The sequence below is a fragment of the Lacerta agilis genome, chromosome 7 (genome assembly GCF_009819535.1).
Source record: "Lacerta agilis isolate rLacAgi1 chromosome 7, rLacAgi1.pri, whole genome shotgun sequence".
In the NCBI taxonomy this organism is placed as follows: Eukaryota; Metazoa; Chordata; class Lepidosauria; order Squamata; family Lacertidae; genus Lacerta; species Lacerta agilis.
The window spans coordinates 21,437,906-21,439,365 of record NC_046318.1 but is presented as its reverse complement, the minus strand read 5'-3'; positions in this window follow the sequence as shown (position 1 = coordinate 21,439,365).

The window sequence follows — 1,460 nt, the reverse complement described above, 5'->3', positions numbered from 1 at the left end:
CGGTCCCAGCTCCTGCCAACCTAGCAGTTTGAAAGCATGCCAAAAAGTGCAGTAGATAAATAGGTACCACTCCGGCGGGAAGGTAAACAGTGTTTCTGTGAGCTGCTCTGGTTTCGGTGTTCCGTTGCACCAGAAGCGGCTTAGTCATGCTGGCCACATGACCTGGAAAAACTGTCTGCAGACAAACGCCGGCTCCCTCAGCCTGTAAAGCGAGATGAGCGCTGCGACCCCAGAGTCGTCTACAACTGGATTTAACTGCCAGGGGTCCTTTACCTTTACCTTTTTAACTTCCTCATGAGGCCAACTTGGTGGTGGTGGGTCATTGGAGAAACAATTGTGCTGCTGGGCAGCCATTAGCCCCTCAATGGAAGTCATCAACCAGGCAGAAGCCAGGGACAGGGGGAGGTTGCCAGGGTTAAAAGGAGGGAGTGATGTCACCGCAATAAATGAGAGTGTCCCTTTGCAACAGATGTTTCAGGAGCAGGGGGTTTCTGGGAAGAAGGAACAGGAAGTGGGTGGAATTCCATGTGGGGACTGAAGGGCAGCAGACATGCTGGGTGCCTGAAGCAGGCTGTCATAGAGAGACACAGAGATCCCTCCAAATCCAATGCTTTGCTGCTGGAAAGACCAAGCCCCTCTTGGTATGTAGATCCTGTGAACTCTGCCTCCTCCACAATTCTCAGGTGGAAATTTGTGTGGATAAACCATGTTTCTTAAAGACACTAGTCTCTGCTCTGTGCCTCATTTCCCCCAAGGAATCTCAAACCCAAGACCCCTGGAATCTCTTGTGACCTCTCAGCAGAGATTGGGCTGGCCTGTAACTGTTTGTTTGTTAGCTTGTTAGTTAGTTAGTTAGTTAGTTAGTAAGTTGCATTTGTAGCACTCCTATTTCCCCAATGAGCTTAAGGTGGCATAAATGGTTCTCCCCCTTTTCAGTTAACCCCCCCCCACAACAACCCCATGAGGTAGGATAGGCTGAGAGGCAGCGACCAGCCCAAGGTCACCCAGTGGCCCAAGGTCACCCAAGGTCATAGCCAAATGGGAATTTCAAAATGGCAAGGAATGGCATGCATGTGATCACATGGAATTCTGTACAAGCAAATGTGTGGGGCTAGCAGAGGAAGGACACAGTAGAGGGTCACAGTTTAAAATACGAAACCATAGGGATGGGCAAATCTGTCGATTTTGGCTTTTCTCATTTTTCCAATATTAAATTCTGTTCTCCACATTTCCACATCGGTGTGATATTTTCGCCGCCCCCCCTCCATACAAATAAATAATCCTCCTAATAATTTCCTAATTCAGTGTGTCTTTGTATGCTGGTTTCACTAATATATGCATTTATGTGCACACTTTACCCAAGTATGTGCAATTTTGTGCACATCGCTCAGCCAGAGAACTGCACTGCAAAATTCAGGAAACTGCGAATTTTGAAGGACAGCTGGGTTCCACTTTGCGGA